At 38.8% G+C, this 23,576-nt stretch overlaps 1 pseudogene; it reads left to right on the top strand.

Moving 5' to 3' along the window:
* The first annotated feature begins 16,054 nt into the window (after window positions 1–16,054).
* On the top strand, window positions 16,055–16,380 carry LOC127205312 (small nuclear ribonucleoprotein Sm D2-like; annotated as a pseudogene).
* The last annotated feature ends 7,196 nt before the right edge of the window (window positions 16,381–23,576 follow it).

The raw sequence follows: 23,576 nt of genomic DNA, 5'->3' as shown, positions 1-23,576 counted from the left end.
TCCTTTTTATTGAAAATGGATTCTTTTAGCACACAATAGATCCTGATTTGTTAGTTTCCCCTTCCTCTACTCCTCCTAGTTCCTCCCCATCTCCCGTCCCCACTTCTTTTCTGTCTCTCATTAGAAACGAACAGGCTTATGAGGCATAACAACAAAACATAACAAAATAAAACATAATAATATGAAACAAGAAACCATTTCCTTGTATTTTATTTCTTCAGTGTTAACAATTCAGTATAAAAATTAACTTTGATACATTTGGATTATTTGAAGCTTAATTGCTAATTTCTTGGTATTTCCCATAGATGTTGGACAAGGCAAACCAACAGAAGGAAAAGAGCCACAAAAAAGGTATAAGAACCAGAGACCCACTTGTTCACACACCCAGGACTCCAAAGGAAAAGCTAACATGTTTGTAACAGATTACATACATGTATATATGTATATATGTGTGTGTATATGTGATATATATATTGTTGTTAAATTATCAGTGTTGTCTAATAATTGCTGCACGTCTAACACCACTTGTTGTTAATTTACTATTGCATCTAATAATGTTTATTATTAGGCCTATAATTACAATGGTAGCATTTTTTAACCTGCTAGCAGTCAATCAAGACACAGACACTTGTTATATTTTTAAATAGCCTTAGTTAACATGGGGCAAGGCAGATAATAATCCTCTAAACTACTTCCCATGCGATCTGTTTCTAGTAATTTCTATCAAACTACCTCCCATCCATAATCCCATATACTTGCTAATATTCTTCATCTGGGCCAAATCTTCCATCCACGACGGCCATGTGCTTCTCTTCCATCTAACCCATGGTGGCCTTCTTTCTCCTCTCTCCTCCTCAGGTCTCTCTTCTTCCCAAAATTCTCTCTGTTTCCCCATGCCCCGGATCCTTAACCACACCTACCTCATTTGCCCTGCCCAGTTGTGACAACATTTTATTAATTAGCATCAAAATACATCAGACCAACATATGTCTGATGTATTTTGATGCTAATCCGTAACACATATGTAGAGGACCTGCTGCAGATCCATGCAGGTGCTTGTGGTCTCAGTCTCTGTGAGTTCATATCAGTTCTGCTCAGTTCATTTAGAGGCCCTTGCTCTACTAGTGGCCTCTGGCTCTAAACACTGTTTCTGCTTCTATGGCATTACCTGAGCTATACGGGAAAACACTGGATGGCAACATCTCATTAGAGGTACTTCGCAAGGTCTCTCTCTCTGCATAATGTCTAAATGTGGCTCTCTGATTCTGATTTTTTTATTTACCAATGACATATAGGTGTTCATGCCATCAAATAATAACATAATAACGTACTTACTAGTTTTTCATTGCTTTTTGCATTATAACATATGAGTATACAATTGGTTTAATCAATTAGCTTTGAGATATTGAATTATTTGGAATATAATTGGTAATTTATTAATATTTTATTTCTTCAGCTACATGAAAATGAAAGGCAGAAAAAGAGCAAATTCAAATGGTCATTGTAAAACTAAAGGATCCAACAAGTGATTTTCAGATCATAAGAATTAAATACAAATTAGACTGGCTTTCTCTTTCTCTCCCACACTCTCCTTGCTTCCCATAATCATATAAAGATAATTTACTATGACTTAAAAATATTATTTAAAATGAGTATATATTCTAGGTACAACCAAAAAGGACCTAGGTACTGATAATTTGGTCAATAAACACAGAAGTAGAAGGTGCTTTCTCATGCTGTCACCAGAAGTTATAAGATAAAATTAATTAAATCAATCTACAGGTAAAATTGTAAGATTATGTTTTGATACATTTGAGAAGTAAAACTTAATTTTTTCAGTATATTCTAGAAAATAATGTAACAAATATACATAAAAAATAACACTTTCAAAATTTAAGCTTGGAATTTTTTCAAATTTAAAATTGTACAGTTTAAAATTGGTGTAATAAATACATCATTGTATGTAAAGGCGTATTGTTGTTACTTGCTTGTTGTTTGTTAAAAAGGGTCTTGCAAAAGAAAGAAGGGTGAATATCGAAATATGTGGGTATGATAGGACAAAAAGTAGATTAGTAGATCTACTTCTCAACTTAATGCCTTCATTGTTACTCACAAGATTATTTTTAATTTACTGATATAGAATTTTGTATATAGATGCAAAAGTTTAATTTTGATGTATTAGTATAGTATTCAAATGTAAGATCATTCTTCACACATTACACACATTTTTACTTTAATATGAAGTATTGTACCCGTACAACTCAGTTATAATACAAGGTTTACTTCCAATAATTTGAAAGTGCTATTGCATGCTGCTTAGAATAATTAAGTAATACAAGTTAATTGTTAGTTGATCGAATCCAGGTTATGTAAATTACTAGTCTATCTTTATTACAAGAATATGTATCCTAGGTTTAACCGATAGATGTGATTCTATAGATAGATAAGGTAAAATAGTTAGATAGGTCTTCAAAAAACTCAGAGACATACAGAATATGGCATTTAAAGATGTTTTTATTATTTTAAAGATTCTTTGACAATAAGGCAGGTTAACGTCTGATGACATCCAGCTTACCTCAAAGGAGATGATGAGCGTCAGTGAACCTCCTTATAAGTTGGCTTCAAATGTGGCAAACCAGCTACTGGGCAAAATGTTCTCATTTCTGCCACAGATAGAATTCTGCCTAAACATGGACAAGCTTGGATGCAGGCAGAGTTGATGGCCAAACTCTGTCAAGACAGGGTAAGCTAGTCCTCAGTAGTTCCTGCCTCACAAATATGTCTGTCAGATATTATTAGGCCAGAAGGCTGAAGATGATGCTCCAACATTATAGAGAGTTCTGGGTGACTATTCAGGCAGCAAACTGTCTCTGTCATTATTTCATTTTGGACGCTGCTAACCTGCACTTCTAGTTCACTCAGGTAATTAAGTTTTATTCCTTTTCAAGTCTCTGATGGGGTTAAAGTTTAGTTTTTAATTAAGTTTCATTGTTTAGGAGTTAAGATGTTTCTAGGTTTAGATAGATGTTTTAAGTTGATAAAGATGAGATATGATAGATATTGATTTACATTCAGAATTTTAGATGCACCAAGATAAGAAAGATGTTTTCTTCAAGGTTGCCAAATACAAATAGCTAAAACACTCTGAATGTAATATTTATATAATTCCTGATTGTTTCATGGTTCTGCTTGCTATAGGTATTTATTGTACATATGTGTAATAATATACATGTATAAGTAAAAAAAGAAAAATAAAAAATAAAGTTAAAAAAAAAAAGGAGTCTTCCTGCCCTAGGTTGACTTTGAACTCGCTATCCTTTTGCCTCAGGCTCCCAAATTCTAGGAGTATGGGCCTATATCACCACCACTCATAAACATTATTTTTATCACACATACTAAATAGAACTTTATAATGTACAATGTTCTCACTTAGTAATATACTTTGAAATTGTTTCACTCTTGGCTCTTTTAAAGCTGTGATATGGACCACCACAGAGCACCCCAAGTTTCCTCAGCTCCTCAAGACCAGTTAGGATCAAAGTAGCTGAGGTTATAGGAGGAATTTTTGAAATGGTATCTCCTTCGACCTTGGAAGCTCATGGAAATAAATTTAGCAAATAATTGCATGGAAATAAAATTCAATTGTAATCCATTAAATAATTAACTTGAATCTGAAGTTGTATTTGTGGATAGTAGAAGTTAGAGTGAATTAGTAATAAAGAAGAAAAAATGAAGTTTTTAACATCCTAGACTTCACTTAATCTATGGAGACCGTTTGGGAAACCAGGGCTCTCTAACAAGACTAGGGAACACTTGGCTGAGAAGTAAGCATCAGATGAACTAGAGTGAAGAGTAAAGTCATCAGAAGCTCATAAAGAGGCTGAGGAGCAGCCAGGTGCACCTGCAGTGCCAGCACTCTGCACATCTTCCTTTTAATCTAATAAGCCTATCAAAAAAGCATCTCACGAAAGATTGTGCTGGAGTTGGGATAGCCCGGGAAGAGCTGGGAGCAATCTGAATGTCCAAGCCCACGGAGCTAAATGTTCTAAGATGTAGTTTGAAGAGCAAGGTGGTGCAAGGTAAACAACAGCCAAAAGTCAAAATGAACTACGTGATTAAAAGTACAGAGATAGAAAGCCTTGGAGCTGTAATGCATTTCGCTTCCGTGCATACACTGCTAAACACTTCCTCTCCAGGCATCCCGATAGCAAAAAGGTAGTGAGGCAAAAGAAGCCATCACCAGGGAAAGGTGCTGCTGCCAAGCCGTAAGGCCTGAGTTCAAGGAAAAAACATCATAGGTTCTCCGTTGACTTCTTCACATGCACCAAGGCAAATATGTGCCTACCCCACACCACACAATAAACAAACAAACAAACAAACAAGCAAATGCCTTTAAAAAAGAGCATAGCAGGACTGGAGAAATGACTCAGTGTCTAAGAACATACACTATTTTTACAGGATATCCACGTTCAGTTCCCAGCACCCACATTGATCTGAAGCTTCACAGCTTCCTGTAACTCCAGCTTCCCCCCGTTTTAGCCTTTACAAGCACCCACATATACATGGCATCCGCCCACACCACCACACATACATATACAGGAAAATAAATATTATAGAAGAAAATTTCATGAAGAGATCAACGTGCCAAAAATGAAACACATTAAGAAAAAAAAAATCTCCCCATGTGGAATGACACTAACACCCCCAATTTTATGTCCACCAGTATGTTGCTGATGAAAACCTCTCTCTCTCTCTCTCTCTCTCTCTCTCTCTCTCTCTCTCTCTCTCTCTCTCTCTCTCTCTCTCTCTCTCTGTGTGTGTGTGTGTGTGTGTATGTGTGTCTGTATGTGTGTTAAAATTTTAGATTTTTCTGTTTTTTCCTCTCTGTAATTTAATGAAATTACATAACAATCAATTAATCTATCACTTATCTGTAATCTATTTGATATAATCTAAAAAGAAAATATAAACCTGAAGAAGAAAATGTTCCACAAAAAAAAGTTTCAAGTAGTAGGACCACTTCTTCTGGAACTCCTTTGTGATGCCTTCTGGAGAATTTCAAATACCTACACACACACTTTAAAGGCTCCTATCTTATACATCTCTGCAACCAAACTTGGACAGATCCAAATATCCAAAATGAAACTTTGTTTTTAAAGGTTTATTTATTTATTTTACATATGAGCATTCTATCTGCATTTACACCTGCTTGCCAGAAGAGGGCATCAGATCACATAATAGATGGTTGTGACCCACCATGTTGTCACTAGGAATTGAACTTAGGACCTCTGGAAGAGCAGACAGTGCCTTTAACCACTGAGCCATCTCTCCAGGTCCCCAAAATGGAACTTTTAAAGATCACCAGCAATCAGGTAAATGGAAGGAGGCTTCTTATTTTCAAGCCTTTCCTCTGTTTTGCTCTCCCAAAAGGTTCAAATGTACACCTCAAGAAAAATGCAGGAAGTTCCCTACATCCACACTTTTCTCTTCTTCACTCCAAAACTTCCTTCTCTGCTTGCTCTCCCAAAAGTTTCAAGTGTTCACCAAAAGGGAACTATCTCCCTAACCTATTAACTCTGTCTTCTGCCCACATATATGTTCCTGTATCCTGCCAGATTACCTACATCCAGGACAGCACCAAAGCAGTCACCCACAGGCACTCCAGTCCATCCTCACAGATCATGTCAGCTGGACCTGCATTGTCCCTCCTCACTGCAGATGTTCTCAGACCCTGGGCAGCAAATACAACAGCCTGCTCCTCCCAGGCTTGGCCAACATTTCAGCCTTTTAACCCCCTGTCGCCACCCTACTGACAGCAGGAAGCAGTCAAAGATATTGATTTTCTCATCCTTTACCTATCAACAAAAGGCTGAAAAGATGTGCATCAGACCTGGGACAAACAGCTCCAGGTTCTCCCAGCACTCCTTGGTCTCTAGCTGCTGCAGGAACTTTCCAGGGTAGATCTTTTCCTTCCCCTTCACCATACAATCCAGACATTTTGTTGCTCTTGCTACCCCCCCTTCTCTTTTCCCCCTTACATGGAAGCCAAGATCTGCTTCCAATGAGCCTACATTTATATACTTTAACTTACCTTACAGGAAAAGCAATCCAACATCCTCATTTTTTAAATTATAAGAAAAGGGAGGAATGTTAGCATACTGCCCAGAATCTGCCTAGCAACCTATGATGTCATTATCTGTCTCTCACTAGGGGGCCAGCTGGCCAGGGTATAAAAAGGACAAATACATCTTGTGTGTCTCTCTCTCTCTCTCTCTCTCTCTCTCTCTTGCTCTTCTCGTGCTCTTGCTTCTCTCTTATCTCTCTCGCTCTTTCTCTCTTCCTCTTCCTCTCTCTTGCTGACTCTGTCTCTGTCTCTTTCTCTCTGGGGTGCCGCTCCCCCTTCCCTGCTCTCCCAGCTTCTACAAATAAATTTCTCCATATCATATGTGATGCCTGACCTCTCATTTTTAATCACTACAATTAGCACCCCCAATTTTATGTCCATCAGTATGTTGCTGATGAAAATTAAAAACAAGAAATTCCCAAAATTTGTGGATAAATGGATTGAGCTAGAAATGATTATAATGAGTGAGTTAACCCAGAAGCAGAAAGACTCAAATGGTATACTCACTTATATCTGGACACTAGCCCAAGGGGCATGTCCCACGAAAGCCTTCACTTACCAGAAAACTGGGACAGAGGGGAGGACATCCTATTGGGACTCTAGATGAGAGAAACATGGGAGAATAGCAAAGTAGAAGGATCCAGAGGGTCCTAGAAACCTACAAGTAGAACATAATGATAGGCAGATTTGGGTTCAGGGGTCCCGCTCAAACTAAGGCAACAGCCAAGGACAATAAAGGTGGTAAATTTTAAGCCCCTACCCAGATCTAGCCAACAGTCAGAACATTCTCCACAGTTGAGCGGAGAGTAGGATATGACTTTCTCACGTACTCTGGTGCCTCACCTTTGACCATGTCCCCTGGAGGGGGAGACCTGGTGGCACTCAAAGGAAGGACAGCAGGTTGCCAAGAAGAGACTTGATACCCTATGAGCACATACAGGGGGAGGTAATCCCCCTCAGGAACAGTCATAGGGGAGGGGAATAATGGGAAAATGGGGGGGAGGGAAGAATGGGAGGATACAAGGGATGGGATAAACATTGAGATGTAACAAGAATAAATTAATAAAAAAAATTTTTAAAAAGAAAACTGCTTTTGCAAAATACCTTCTCTCTCTCTCTCCCTCTCTCTCTCTTTCTCCTTCCCTCCCTCCCTCTATCTCTCCATCCCCCCCCTCGTGTTAAAATTTTAGGTTTTCCTCTCCATAATTTAATGAATTACATAACAATCAATTATTCTGTCACATATCTCTCTGTCATTTATTTGATATAATCTATAAAGAGAGTATAAACCTGAGTAAGAAACTGTCCCATGAAAAAAGTTACAAGTAGTGTGACCAATGAACAGACAAAACAAAGCTCAAATCCTATAAAGAGAAAAGTGAGATACTTTTGTGGGTCAGAGGAGGAAAATATTGTATTCAGGCGCTTAAGAACAAGACATTCCATCACTGAGGTGACATTTCAGAAAACCCTAAAAATGAGGTAACATTTTAGTCAGGTAGAGCTGTGGGAAGGTTATAGATAATAACAGTTAGTGGATATTTTTAATGTGGTGGTTATTAGAGCTGGATGTGAGAAGGATATCAGTCTCGTGACCAAGGTTTAACTGCCTCACGTCTCTAGCAGCAGTGCTTAATGTCACAGAGCCATCTTGAAACACTTTCTGACACTGTTTGATTTGTTTACAGCAACTGCTGATATGCAACTATTCCTGGGGAGCTGTGAACAAATATCTGTTCATCTCAGGTAGGGCACTGACAACAGACCAGAGAAACAGTTGTACCTAAATCTAGCCTAATAAACTAGCAAGTTTATTCGCATTAGCTATAGGAGTCTTGACAATGGGTTACTTATAGGATCATGGGTAGCACAGGTAACCACTCAGGAAAAGCCCATTCTATTATGGGTGATGAGCCACAAAAGACGTGTCCCTGGAGTGCCCGTCTTGACTTAGAGTCAGCTCTGCTGATGAAGGCTTCCTCTCCTCAGCAATCATTATTGTGTATACAAGTGGCGGAGGAACCTTGTGAGTCCTGTAAAGTTCAGGGCTTTGTGGTACTTCCTTAGCCTTCTAAGTTTCATTTATTTCCTCTGTCTTAATGACCTTTCTTCCTTCCTCTCGGAAGCAATACCTCATTTAGGAAGAAACAGCTACACAACACCACAAAACAGATAAAAGTAGAAACCAGTTTTGTGGATGAATTGGACTTTCCTATGATATTTATCAAGGTTTTAAAAATAATCAACAAGTACCATTTTCTAAGCCTTTCATGGGTAGATCAACTTTGAAGAAAGTCTGTCGCTTTCTCCAAGTACCTTGTACAGTTCTTTTTAAAGTTAAATACTCAAGGACAAGGGAGATGGTTCAGTGGATAAAGGTACTTGTCATAGAAGCCTAGTGACATGAGTTAGATTCCTGAACTCATAGAAAGCTGGAAAAAAAGGAACCAACTCCACGCATATATTCTTTGACTTCCACAGGCTGACTGTGGTAATATGCACACCACTTGTATACACCATGGCATATATGTGAAATAAAATAGAAAATAAGTTGAAATTTAAAATATGAACAAGGATGACACCAATAAATGTGTGAATGTGGTTTAGGGAACTTTCATGAAGCCTCAAGTGTACACAAAGAACTATAGGCAATCAAGGAATGCTGAGAGCAGGAGAAATAGTCTTCCCCAGGCACGAGCACACCAACTGACTATCCAGTATCAAATACTGGATACATACATATAAGTAACATACATCTTGAATATATATATATGTGTGTGTGTGTGTGTGTGTGTGTGTGTGTGTGTGTGTGTATACATATATGTATATACATAACAACTAAAAGAAAACAGGCAAAAAATTGAAAGAGCAAGGGCTTAATCTCATCTTTCCTTGAGTCATGTGCTAAAGCAAATCTGCCAGTTCCATATGTTTATATATTCTTATGGCCATAGGCAGTAATTTCAAAGGTGAATTAAGTCAGATTCACAGTATTAGATTATTGAAATATTTAAGTAAATATCTAATTGGTTTTCCAACTAGGAACAATATAAGTCAATTAAAAAATAAGTAAGTTATGGCTGCCACATATAGCTCCAGGCAAGTTTTGTATGTCTAAGGGACCTCTCTGATTCTGATGAGGCAGGGGCTCTCCTGTCTCTCTCAATTAAGATCAGCATGCATCACTATTCTAAACATGTACTGGGGTCTAAGAATTCCAATCAGCTCTGCTCAGTGTTTAAAAAAATAGGAGCTTCATTTCTCTATCTTGTCTCTATCTTTGGTTAAAAACAGATCAAATAAATAAGAACACATTCTCTTACTCAACAATATACTGATTTAGAAAGTCCTATGTTTTCTGAAAATTCATTTATTAATAGAAGAGTCTTTGCTGATAATTTTTGCATTGCATGAGAATAAAATGACATTTTTCACCTCTATAAAATTCCTAATCACCCCCTTTTCAGATGTTGTTTACCTAGGAAATACATTACGACTGTTAAAGGAAGTAGAAGGTCCTGGGACACATCTCTCCTTTCCCAAGCCCAAACTACAATTTCCATGGGCACTTTTCACCTGACTTTTCTCTTCTGTCTCAGCCTTGACATCCTGCCTGTTCTCTCTCAATATTGCCTGTAGCTATTTTGAGCTTTTTGTGGTTACTTTACTTTGAAGTAGAAGTTGACCTATTGTTTAGAACAATATTGCTGGGTAATAAAGGGAAGCCATATTTCTCTCCTCTTTCCTGACTCTTTTGTCACCAGATTCAAACTGCACTTCCACTGTTTACATAAACTTTTTAAACTTAATTTCCTATATTTAAAGCTAAGCTTGAGGGCCAGCACAGTGGCTCAGTGGGTAAAGGTAACAGCCACTAAGCCTGACAACCTGAGTTTGCTTCCTGGACTGCCCATGACAGAAGGAAAGAAACAGCTCCCATTGGCTGTCTTCCACTCTGTCTTCCACTCAAGTATATTCTCTCTCTCTCTCTCTCTCTCTCTCTCTCTCTCTCTCTCTCTCTCTCTCTCCACATGAGGGAAGCTATAATGTTTAGAAGGGTTGCGTTTTTTTAGTAGTTAAATTATTCTCTACATTCAGCCAAAGTTAACATTAAAGAGCTCGTATAACCCATACATTATGGACCCAGAGCTATTAATGCTTTTCTAGAAAAATAACATTTTAAGTCCATGTGACATAAAATTTAATAAGTGGAATACAAGTAATATCTGGAAAGATCAAAATAGATTTGGGGCCAATTATGCCATTGTGAATATATTACATCAACAGCTGACTAAAATGACAGGAAACAGATACTGGAGGTGGTATGAAACTTTCTCTCTCTCTCTCTCTCTCTCTCCATCTTCACTGCTAAAAGCTCTTGTAACGTTTAAAAAAGTTAAGTAAAGAAAGAAGTTTTGTTTTGTTTTGTTTTTATCAGACTTGGTTTAGTGTGGGCTTCACATCTTAAAAAGAAACCTTGTAGACTTACCCATTGGGACTGGGATTACCATCTTCGCATATTGATTGATTGCGGTTTTCTATCATCAAAAGATCTACCAATTGAAAAAGAGGCAGAGCTATGTACAGCAAAGTTTGGAGGGCGGAAAGGGAATGGAGATTTGTAATTAAAAACAGAAAAACAAAAAGAAATATTTTTAGCTTAACAACAAAACCATAAAATGCTACATGACTGTAGGCCACCTATGATGTTGTGGTGCCCAAATTAAGAGACATTTGTAAGTCTTCATCACAATTGGCCTCTGGTCATTTTAGACTGTCTTCTGCCTCGGTGAGTTTCCCTATGTTGTCTCCTAAGATTCTATACTGCCTTCTCTCTTGCCTCCATAGCTTCTGGTTTCAGATTCTTTTACTTTCCTCTTCCTCCTCCTCTGTGTAAATAGAAGGTTTTCTCAAGGTTCCCTAATTTGACCTCATCTAATTCCACTTAAAGAGAGTAACTGTTCCATCTTCCCTATGCCCCATTCAATCAATCACCAAGTTCTATTGATCCAAGCTCTTCAGTATTTCTCACACCAGTGCCATTTCTTCAGTTCTGCCATTACCTCTCCAGTTCAGGCATTAATCAGTCCTTCCTGCAGTATTCCACAGCCTCCTAGCAGATCTCCCAAGTCCACTCTCAAACTTCTCTCTTCGGCATCTACAATGAGCCTGAATTTCAACTGAGTGACTGCAGAGAAATCATACAGCAATCTCTCCTAAGAAACAGTGGGATAGAGGAACAGAGACTTTTAATAAAGCAAGCCTTGGTCACTATAGTGCAATTGGGGAAATCCTCCTAAAGGACTTTAATTGCTTTACTCTTGGTAATAACATTTGTTTTTAACTTCAAAGGAATTTTTAAAAAATCCATATTATTTTTGTGTAAGTGCTGAAAGAAAGCAAGAGGAAAGGAAGGGATATGAGTAGAGAGGGAGAAGACTAAGAAGCAATTTTATGTAAAATTTTTCTAAGGTCCTACATTATTTTTAGAATAAAGAGCCAGTTGTTAAATGTGCTTTAAAGGTTTTTCATGATATGGCATGTATTTGTCTCTGCTAAGACGTCAACAGTGAGTATTAAACATAAATGCTGTATAGAACTACAATGGAGAAAGTGCTGTTTTAATGCCCTTTATGTGCTTTGCCATATACAAACTAACCCCCAACTAAATATCCCCCATCCATCGCTACTACATATGCACGCAGTTACGTACACATTTGCTTCTGATGACGTCTTTTTCTTTAAAATACTCCTCAAATATTATTGCCTTAGATACTCGTTTTGAAAACAACGTAAATTCTGAAGTAATCTCTTCATTATTTTAAAAAACTGTGTTTATATCCATGCACACGTATATGAAGTTTACTAAAGAAAAAGGTTTCCATGTGGACTTTTCAAATATCCTTAATATCATTATCCCTGTCCTCTCCTCTTCCTCTGTATTACCTTCCAGTCCTCCACAATCTAAACCACCTTGCCTATCACAAAATCTATACGTTACCAAATAAAAAACCCATAGTCAGGTGTGGGATACCTGCTCTTGAGCTGTTGGTCAGGGCTGTCTCAGAAACCTACAAAACAGCATAGGCCATGGCCATTATTCTTGGTTGCTCAACTGAACATGATGACAAGACCCGATTGCTAAAGACTCTAAACTCTTGGGTCACAGAAAACAGAGAAACCAAGCCAATACTAACACGGAAGCTTCCTCCTGGCAAGATAGATTTCACAGCACTGGAACGGGCTGCACACACTGCTGATGGGGTGTTGGGAGAAGTCATCAACAGTCATACCCAGTTATGAACCCTGCATGCTACAAGAAGAACCAGTCTGGTAAGATATGCCTATGGGTGCAGTGATGACATAAAGGTTGTGGGGTGCAACCAACTGCTGTCTGATTGGATCTGAGTCCCACTCTACAATAATAAATGTATGCTTGATACTGTAAATCTAACCAATAACCCATCACCAGGAAGCTCATTAACCCCTAAAATGGACCTACCACTATTTGCTTGCCAATTGTACATAATATCACACTGCCCCCCTAAAGATTTTTATCTTTGACTTTAGATTAACATAGCTGTCATTTCTCAAAATAGAAGCTTCTTTTACAATGAGTATCAATTAACTCAGAAATTCACAGTGGGTCAAAGTGCAGAAACTGTGTTTGTAGAGTTATCATCCATAAATGGGCCCTCAATTTCACATATGCTCTCTATAAGCCTCAGAGAACATCACTGAAGAAGGCCAAGGAAAACTGGAAGAGCTGAAAGTCAAGGAGAGTCAAGTCAAAACTTTTTATAAACATGACAGCACAATTGTACTCTTAAACTCACAGCAGCTGTGTGTGGTTATCTGCATGAGACCTGTACAAGATCCAGCCAATCCCCATTCCAGCATGCAACCTAGAAAGGCTTATGAGCCCCTCCTGCTAATAGATGAGTTGTTGACAGTTGGTACTAGGGTAGTGACAGCCAGTTTTCTCCAGGGATGTTGTTCCTTGTACAGCGATCATGCTCCAGTGGATTGCCCTATAGCTATGCATCTATGATCCCCACAAACTGCACCCAGTGAGCTATATAAAAAAGAGGATATGGAGCTTGGAGTTGCGTATAGAGTTGGAGGTAGGCCTGAGAGAAGTTAGAGAGGGAGAGAAGTGACTATGACAGAGAAGCAAGAAAGGACTTCCTTGTTTCATTACATATTCTGTCTTAGCTCCTTGTATTTCTCTGCAGTTACCCTCAAGCCAAAGCTTTGTTCCTCAAACACTTCAAGTTTCTACATATGATGGATCTGACCATTCAACTAGCTTAAGACCTGTCGTGAGAATAGTTTTCTTGTTCACAAGAATTGCTCAGATACATCTAATTTTTAATATTAATATACATGTTTTCAATATGAATATATTTTCAATGTGGACAATAATGATAGAGTGCTCATATCAGAAGCTTGTTGTCAATCTTATAAATATGAAAAAAGAGATAGGCGGGTCATTGAATGGCCTTAAAGAGGGCTATTGGGTCTAATCCATATGCTAAAGGCATAATGGGATTATACTAAAGATATAGAGAAATAAACATTTAGTTAAGACTCCTTTCGTGAGAATTTGTGACCAGAGCTAGATAGGGAAAAAAAAGAAAACATTTTTAAAAATCTCCTGGTTGTCCCAAGGGATAGCAATAAAGTTGTCTGGTGGGAGATAATTACCATGGACTAAAAGTGGCCCAGCGCTCACTTGCACAACCACGTCTCTATGCCACAGTAAGATCCAGCCCCATCGGCATGGTATTTAAAGCATTACACCAGTGTCTGCTGGCTAAAACGTGAGGCTGGCTGGTTTTGCATATGAAGCAAATTCTGCATAAATATTAATTTGACAACTGTCAGCTCCACCTAGTCAGAGTTAGTGTTACGTAAGCTGTCAACTCACGGGCAGGTTGGAGAGGGGGTGGATATCCTCCAGGGGGAAGCCACCTCACCATTCTGCCCCATGATGTTTTTTTAAGGAAGAGCTGACAGAGTCAAGGGCAAAGTAAGGAGAGCTGCAGAATTTATGGCTCTTCTGAGCTCAGGATTGTACTGCTGAAGACAGGCATCCTTGGGCTGAAGAGTCCACGTTGCTAACACAAATCCAGGCACTGGCAGTGACTTTGCCAGTAAGGACAAAACCAACTAGTAGGTTTTAATTTAGAACAGCGATTCCCCACCCCCACCTCCACTCCAGGTAACTACGGGGACAATATTATCTCCAAGTACCAAGGTTTTCTGAAACGTTTAAAGCAATGATACCACCCCGAGGGCGGGGGTGGGAGCAGGGGGCGGGGAGCAAGAAAAGCAAAGAGTTGAGCAGCACTCAGCCAAAAAGAACTGAGGCCAGATACCGACTCACAAAGCTACACATTCAGGGAGCCCAGCTATGGCTGCTTCTGTCTGTTCTACTTGACATGATGCCCATTGAAGTCTTCCAGATAAAACAAATGCCTTGCATCTTCCTGGGTCCTAGTTCTAGGCCCACCCCTGACAAAAGGAAAGGTCAGCTGGTAGCTGGAATCTGGGTGCCTCTGGCTACTCAGAGTTCCCTCAATGACTCATGCTGTTTCCCACCCACCAGAGGCTGTCAAAGTCACAGACACAAGGAGCTACTTCTAGAAAAAAGAAAGAAAGGGGGAAAAAAAGGCATGAACACACACATAGTGAAGACTTTCTGTACAACCTTAGCCTGAGCGTGAAGCCCGACTTCATCCTTGCTTAGCTCAGCTGGAAACCTTTATGGCAGGAGGGCTCCAAATTGGTATCTTCTACAGAGCCTTTCTGCCAAGGTCAACAATATCATACTAGACTGAATTATTTGTTTTCCCCCACCAAGTTCTGGTGAAGGTTTTCTACCGCGATACCATAAAACACCCGGGAGACACTGTGAAACAGTTAACTATCTGCGTACAACCTACCTAACAACGTTATACTACAATACTGTTTTTTATTTGCCAAAGAATTGTGAGACTGTGTTAGTATTAAGTGTGGCAAGGTGGTGTTTAAAAAAAAAAAAAAAAAAAGAGTGACACCTTTGCAAATACAGCTTCCTAAGCCTCCTGTAGGGTTAGAAAGTTCTCTACTGTCCAGTCCACAGTTACTTTCCTGTGTCAGTGGCTATTTGCAACACTGATTTACAATGTGGCAACTAAGAAAATGGGAAGATATACAGCCACAGAGACCCTGCAAGTCTCGCCATGCAGGCGCTGTTCTCCAGTGCTGGGCACCATCAATTCTCATAGGATAAACTGCGGAGCACAGGAAGCAGTGGGCTGTTTTCCCTTCCCTCCTGCCTGAATTGTAAAATCATAATAGGAGAGGGCAAACAGGATGCACCAAGGACAAGGCTCTGACTAGCTGTGTCAGAGATACACAATCTTAGACAAAGCACATCACAATCCCAGCTGCTTTCTGTTGCCTATTGTGTTTTTAAAAGACAACAAATGTTCTATAATATTCTATAATTGTCAAATATCAATAAAAAGATTATATACACTAGTAAGGTAAACTTGCATCATTTAAGATGTGATAAAGCACATTTAAAGTATCATAAATGATATCTAAAGTATCATAAAATATCATAAATGAGCTACAGTGCTTGTATGCTTTTAATACTAAACAGTAGATATACATCAGGCAGATTTAATACTAGTTTCTGATACTATGAGTTCTCTAAATATATGAAAGAAAAGAATCCAAGCTCATTCTCTTTGCTGTTATTAGTTTTGAGACAGGATTCCTCCTGTAGCCAAGGCTAGCCTCAAAATCTTGTTCTTCTTGACCAACGTCCTAAAGGTTGGGCTTACAAATCCCTCCCCACACCAGGTTTAAGAAGGGAGCATATGAGAAGTTAGAGCAAAGCACTGGAAGCGGGAGTGATCCGTAAGCAGTGTCTCCACCATGAGTCTCCTCCACAAACCCAAGAGTGAGATGACCCCAGAAGTGGGAGGAGGAGGAAGTCAACACAGGTTCCCTCTCGGTGCTCACACAGTCAGTCAAGAACAACACGCAAGTGCTCATTAACTGTCGCAACAAGAAGCTTCTGGGCCGGGTAAAGGCCTTTGTCAGGCATTGCAACATAGTGCTGGAGAACATAAAGGAGCTGTGAACTGAAAGGCAAGAAAATGTCCACGCCTGTCAAGAATGACCACTACATCTCCAAAATGTTCCTGCATGGGGACTGGGTGATTGTGGTGCTGCGAAACCCACTCATGGTCGGCAAATAGAGTAAAGACCTCCTCTCTCTATGAGAGCCTGCTCCCTGCCCTGCAAAGCCCTGCTCAAGAATGAAAATAAAGCCCTGCGGTTTTGATTTTTTTTTTAAAAGGGGGGTTTTATTTTTAAGCATCATTTTTTTACATGTGGATTTGAGGTTTTCAGTACAGACATTGTGAGACGCACAGAGAATCTGAGCAATCAGCAGTAAGGCGGCTAGGTCAAGTTCTTTCTGGGCTAGTTCTTACGGGGCAAATTCAAGGGCAGCCCAGCTCACAGATTGAAACTGTCCCAGAAGACAATAGAAGAAAGCAATCATCTGAAAGTAGGGCTAGAACCAGCTAAAGTATATAAGAATGTGGATATGCACATTTTGAAATCCTTGAGGCAACTGACTCTCAGGTGGATGATTATGAAATATTTTCAAAGATGTATAATTAAAGCAAGTGTGTGTGTGTGTGTGTGTGTGTGTGTGTGTGTGTGTGTGTGTGTGTAGTAAAATGGCTCTATGGGCAAAAATCTTGCCTGTGTTCAGTTCCTCAGATCCCAATCAACTGCAGCAGCACCTCATCTTCAGTCCCAGTGTTTCTACTGTGAGATAGGGGCAGAAATAGGAGAATTGCCTGGAGCACATAGGAGAATAACAGAAACAAGAGAGACCCTGGGAGGCAAGAATCAACTCCAGCTCCTGAGGGCTGTTCTCTGACCTCCATGTGTGTACCACACACACACACACACACACACACACACACACACACACACACACACACATATCATATACATGCACACCACACACACACACACACACACACACACATATCACTCACACACATCCCTGTGTGTGCTATTACTACCATACTATTAATATCATTAATTAGTATATTATCCGTACCTTACTATTTATTATTAATATTATGATATAATAGTATTAATATTATTAATACATAGATGCTATTAATACCAAAGATTACAGAACACCAAAGAAAGAAGTACAACCAGGTGCAATTATAAATTACAAGAGTATCGCAGTAAAGTCAGTGAATCTTGACACATGAAAAGTATATTTTCAAAGAAATCACACACAAGAGTCCCATGCTTTATTCAACATGTTTGAATGTCTACAGCAGCCAGGGGAAATGCTAGGCACGGGAGATGTGTTAGTTGAGAAGACAGACCAACCTCCTATCCTTCGCAAACTTATGCCAGCAGGGAATATACAAGATCAGAAGGGAACTAGGAGAGCTAAATGCATGGTTGCAGTATGTGAGGTCCAGCTGAGTGTCACAATGATGTGGGGTCATGCTAAAGAGAATGAAGCTTTTAAGACGTAATGCTGGGGACTACACTCAACCTGAGACTTTTAATTCAGGGATAGAAAGTATACTGTCAAGAGAAAGAAGACTGGGCTCAATCAGGGAGACTGGGCAGTAGACCTGGGGGTTTTCCAATTTAGGCAGAGCTTGAGAGTTTGTCTCAGCAACACTCTATTAGAGACTCAAGACCACAAAAAACATGTATACTCAAACTTATGGTGATATTGTTGTAATGTTGGTAAATGAGCCTCTATGCAACATATTTGTTATAAGGAGAATTATCATAGAAGGGAGGAGCAGAGAGAAAGAAAGGATTATCATAGAAGGGAGGAGCAGAGGGAAAGAAAGGGGAGAAGGGATGGCCCAGAGGGACAGAGGGAAAAATGCCAAGGAAGTGACAGAGGCAGAGACAGAGAGAGAGAGAGAGAGAGAGAGAGAGAGAGAGAGAGAGAGAGAGAGAGAAAGAGAGAGAGAGGCAGGCAGGCAGGCAGACAGACAGACAGACAGACAGAGACAGAGACAGAGGGCATGCACCGATATTTGGCCTGTCTTTTATCCACAGTAGTAGGTGATGATGTCAGGTTGCTAAGCAACCTAGAGGCGGGCACCTATATGCTAACAGATATGAATTTCATTTGGCAAGTACAAGGCAGGGGAGAGAGATTTCCCAGGTGCTGAGCCTAACCCATACTCATGTCTCTTCTGCACAGGTTCTGAAGTAATACACTCAAGACAGTTACACCTATTCAAACAGAAACAGCTCTTTTCCTAATGGTAAACCAACAAGATAAAAACATAATAGAGTCATCCTTATAATTTCAGCCAATGTGGTTTAAAGTACCATCTCATTAATACTTACATTTATGATTCTCTGACTCTTAGCAAATTTGATCATCATTTCTGATACTTTTTGGTTTTGGGTTTAGATTCTGTGGGGGTTTTTTGTTTTCTTGGAAATGTATGCCTTCAATAGTTTGAAAGGGATGTTAAGAATTTTACCATTTAAGAAAGAAAAAACACTCCAGCTGTGTAACAAATGACCTTTATTATTTTGAAGTTTTTTTCTAGTTTTCTAATGATGGGCATTACTGGAAATGCCTAATACATGCTTCCGATGGCATTTTCATCATCTATTGGTCTATTGGTAGAGAATGAAGTCTGTCTACATTTCTTTTACATTGGGTCTTATATGAAATTCTGCTGACAGATTTCCTAATAATAAATCATCATTCCTTAAAAAAATGTTATCATAGACTATTAGCATACAACCCTTTCATAGACTATAAAATTATGTTATCACCTAGTTTATAATTTTAGATCTATATTAAATAAGAGTGGTGTACTTTATTTTAGGCATATAAAATGTAATGTTTTGCAATGTGTGTGTGTGTGTGTGTGTGTGTGTGTGTGTGTGTGTGTGTGCATATCATATCACACATATACCATTGTCTTACTCAAAACAACTTTTAAAAGCTTATCTCTTCTGGACCTATTTCAAACTGAAAACTATATTATAAAATCTTCTCATAAATATAAATTCAAATCTTTCAATTTAATTTGTAATCAATTTTAATTTCTATACTACTTCTGTATTTGGCACATGAAAGTTTTCTAATAAGTATATTAATTCATAAATAGTAAGTATAATATTCTTCTTTATCCTGATTACAATAGATATCCTTAAAATTCAGCTTCTCTGATATTTGAATTACCACATCAGCTTTCTTGTGTGTTTACTTTTATCATCTATCCTGTGTGCATCCCTTTGATGGTGAGTGGTCCCCGTGAGGGCCAAACACAGCATGTTTTCTCCTTCAGCCTGGCGACTATAAAGAAAAATATAATTTCCTACTTATTTTGGTCTCTTTGTCTACACTGCTGGTATAGACGCTGTACTGTATCTACTTTGCAATATTTATACTAACTTATCTATACTATTGTTTTTAAACATGAATTCATTTCATAAATGATAATTTTTAAGAAAATTAAAGATAAAACAAATTTTATTTGCTAATGAATGATTGAGTTTCAATCACCAGAAAGAACTGGAAAAAAGCTAAAAAGAGCACTCTGCAAATGTAGCTATGTCAGAGTAGCAGAAGGGCCCTGCCCTGCTTCCAGGGCTTATGAGCCAAGACACCATAGATGTCAGAAACCTTGAATAGCATAAACCACAATGCCCTTTCCTATGCATGCGTGTGTGTGTGTGTAATTTTATTTATGGCACAGTGATATGTTAGCTATAGTATCTAATAGAGTAGAGCAATTATAACATATTCCAATATATTGCTTACTGGCACAGATATGTTCTGAAAAATGTATCACTAAACAATGTTCATTGAGCAAACACCATAGAGTACACCTAGACAAACCAAGGCAGTAGCTATTCTTTTACATATTTAGCATATAGAGTATATAGGGCATACATACCCTGCTGTTCTGGGGCCATTATGAAAACAACAACACTAGCAGAAGTAAATGGTGCAGTCCTGAGACAGAGTAAACACAATGTATGTAAGACCGCGCACAGAAAAGCAGGACACATACTGAACTCTTTTATGTGTAGAAGGATGACTTTCTAAAATAATGATAAAAGCATAGCACAGCAAATACATAAACCATAACATACTCAATTACTATCATTATCAGATGAATGTAAGTTGATATGTTTGCTTGCCCCAATATCATCAAAAATGTATGAATAATGCCCTGCGTTGTAATGACACAATGAATATAGTATCAGCAGTGGAAAATTTTTCACTTCATTATAACCTCATGAGAGAGTTTTCAGATACGTGGCCCCTTGTTGACTAGAACATTATCCTGTGGCACATGACTCTGCTAGAATAAAATTACCTGCTGCTGCCACTGAACTTTAAGGCTATTATTAAGTAACATAATAATCACTTGCATACTGGTCAGGTATCACCGTGTGGTGATGCCTCATAACTGTCATTGTCACTAAGTGGCTACCATAAGTAGCATATACACTGTTGAGTACTGGACTAAGAGACTATGGAGGTTCTAAGCAGAAGAGAACAGGGGAGAGATTTCTTCATTCTGAGAATAATAGACTGAGAATAATAGAGGAAGGAACTAAAATTAAGAAAATGTCTCTATAAGACACAACTGTGGGCAAGCCTGTGGGACACATTCTTAATTTGTGACCAATAGAGGCGGGCCTAGCCCATTGTGGGAGATGCCACCATCCCAGAGCTGGTGGTCCTGCGTTCTATATGAAAACAGGATGAACAAGCTATGGGAAGCAAACCAGTCAGCAGCACTCCTCCATGGCCTCTGTATCCTCTCCTGGCTCCAGACTCCCACCATGCTTGAGTTCCTGCCCTCACTGCTTTTGATGAACTGTTATATAGATAGAACTGTGATTAAAATAAACTCTTTTCTCTCCAACTTGTAATAGTAGCCCTAACTAAGACATGATGTAATAATTCTTTGATCTAAAGACAAGGAAAGCCACAGAAATCAAAACCAGAGTTAGTGTCAACAATTTGACTAGATCTAGAAGAAAGGTTTGAAAGTACTATAAAGGCATTAAAATGACAGTAATTACCATAATGGTTGTCTGTGGCAGAAAATTCACTGAATGAAACAAAATAGGAAGAAAATAAAAGCAAAATTTATCACACAACAACAAAGGTGAGTGAGAAAAGAAGAAAGGAATACAGAGTGCAGACAACAAATAGGAAAAATTAGCAAGAGAGACAGCACAGGTCTTTATTTATCAATAATAATGGTGGCTGTAAAGTCCCCATATAAAAATGTACTGATGGGATGGGTGGAGAAATAACAGTTGGCAAAATGCTTACTTTTAAGGAAATCACTTAGTGAAAGACTTCGTAAAAATGAACAACAAAAGTGAACAAGAATAGCTGGCTTCGAACCAGTCAACTGAAAGAGCCTTTAAGTCCAAAAACTGAAATAATAAAGAGCACCACTATGTAATGATAAATGTCTCATTTCAATGAGAAGAAATAGTAGTTATAAACATATGCACCTCAGTGCACTACAGCAATTTATTGTTTATAAATTACATGTATTATCAGTAGGCCCAGCTATCAATCAATCAAGACATAGACACGTGTTATATTTTAAAATAGTTTTAGTTAACCTGGGGCAGGGCAGATATCAATCCTCTAAACTACTTCCCATAGCGGGGCAGGCATAGGATCCCTGTCTCAATCCCATGCCATCTGTTTTTAATAACTACTATCATGTTACCTCCCATCCATAATCCCAAACACTTGTCAACGTTTCTCATCTGGGCCTGATTCTCCATCCACACCGGCCATGTGTTGCTCCTCCATCTAACCCATGGCAGCCTTCCTTCCTCTCCTTAGGTCTCCTTTCTCCTCTTGGCAGTCCTTCTTCTTCCCAGAATCCCTCTCTCTCTCCTAGCCCTACCTATCTCTTTTGCCTTGCCCAAGTGGGATGACATTTTATTAAACAAAAGGTTGGTCACAGAGACAGTAAACAGTAATTAGCATCAAAATACCTCAAATTATCCCACAACAGCAATTTGTCTAAATCTAGTAATAGTAGATCTGAAAGGAGGGAGCGGTGTCCATACAATGATCCATACATTAGTAGATACGTCATCCAGACTGGACCGCAAAGTCCACAAATAAACATCATACATAAACCATGCTAGAGATCAAATGGACACAATAGACATTTCCAATATATTTTCTCTGATAGCCATGAAACATACATTTTCTCTGGTTATCACATGAAGTGTTGTCCAGGATAGACCATATAACAGACCACAAAGATTCAACAAATCAAAAATAAATACAAATCAAAGTATATGTCTTTTCTAGCCACATTGAAATAAAACTATAAACCAACGTTGGAAATGACCTTAATCTGATCAATAAGGACTTTACACATATATTAATTATACAATGCCCTATGAATATATATAACGGCCATTAATTAAAAATGAAGATATATTTTTAAAGAATCCATTGGTTTCTTTTTTTTAATCTGAGTGTGTGCCACAGTGCACATACACAAATCAGACAGCACAACCTTTGCTGGTGGGCCTTGCCTCCCACCTTCCATCTCTTGTTTCTAGCTGTGTATGTGGCACAGGTTAGCTGTTCTGTGAGCTGAAAAGCACATCTCTCTGTCTTGCATCCCACATTAGACCAATGAGATTACAGAGACACACACTGAATCAGGTTTTATATGGAGTCTGAGGTTTGAACTCAGATCCTTGCTTTTGCACAGGAAACACTTCACCCTGTGAGCCCCATCCCCAGCCCAAAAGATTCCAAAGTCTGATGACCCTTTGTCTTAGTTAGGGTTTTATTGTTCTGAGGAGACACTGTGACCATGGCAACTCTTAAAAAGGAAAACAAATATTTAATTGGGACTGGCTTACAGTTCAGAAGTGGCGAGCAGGCAGACATGGTGATGGAGAAGGAGCTGACAGTTGTACGTCTTGATCTTTAAGCAGCAGGAAGTAAACTGGAAAACACTTCCTCTAACAAGAGCACACCTACTGCAGCAAGGCCACACCTCCCAATACTTCCATCCCCTGTGAACCTATGGGGGCCATTTTCTTTATAGCTGACCAGCTGAAATCTATTCAATGCCCTTTAAAGGGAAACTGAAGACCATCAGAGGTTAAAGTACCCTCTTTATTGTAGTATTTATTTGCTTGTTTTGTTATTTTTTTTTGTTTTTCGAGACAGGGTTTCTCTATGTAGTCCTGGCTGTTCTAGAACTCTGTAGACCAAGCTGTCCTTGAACTCAGAACTGTTTCTGAATTCAGGAATTAAAGGCGTAGACCACCACTGCCCAGCCTATTATACTATTATGTATGTATGTATGTATGTATGTATGTATGTATGAATGTATGTGTATTTATA

Source organism: Acomys russatus, chromosome 21 (genome assembly GCF_903995435.1).
Source record: "Acomys russatus chromosome 21, mAcoRus1.1, whole genome shotgun sequence".
Lineage (NCBI taxonomy): Eukaryota > Metazoa > Chordata > Mammalia > Rodentia > Muridae > Acomys > Acomys russatus.
This window is presented reverse-complemented; position numbering and strand designations above follow the sequence as displayed.